Source organism: Microtus pennsylvanicus, chromosome 10 (genome assembly GCF_037038515.1).
Source record: "Microtus pennsylvanicus isolate mMicPen1 chromosome 10, mMicPen1.hap1, whole genome shotgun sequence".
NCBI classification, from domain to species: Eukaryota; Metazoa; Chordata; class Mammalia; order Rodentia; family Cricetidae; genus Microtus; species Microtus pennsylvanicus.
In genome coordinates, this window is record NC_134588.1 from 46,524,962 (window position 1) to 46,525,443 (window position 482).

A 482-nucleotide genomic window follows, 5' to 3' on the forward strand; every position below is an offset into this window, starting at 1 on the left:
TTTCATTGAATTATTCGTTTTAATGTATTTTCTAAGATACTGTAGCTTCATTAAGTTGAGTTGTGCCATAGAATTTACTCTTAGCTACAAGTGTCGCTGAGGGGTTGGGGATGTACTTCAGTAGGTAAAGTGCTGGCCTAACAGGCATAAAGCCCTGGGTTCTAGCACTAGCACCACAAACCTGCATGGTAGTGTGTGCCTATAATCCAAGTACTAGGGATATGAAAATAGGACAATCAGGACAGTCAAGGTCAGCCAGTGCTACAGGAAGTGTTTGAGGCCAGCTTGGGCTACATTCCATTTTTCCTTTTCCAACCATTTTGGCTAGATTAGGCTCACCTGAATAACCAAGAATGATCTCAGGGACCTTAACCTAAATCACATTGAACCTTGCATTTAAAACAATATGTACTGATAGTTCTGAGGACTAGGACTATTTGATGGACCATTATTTTGTAGATAATCTGTTGAATTATTTCAGA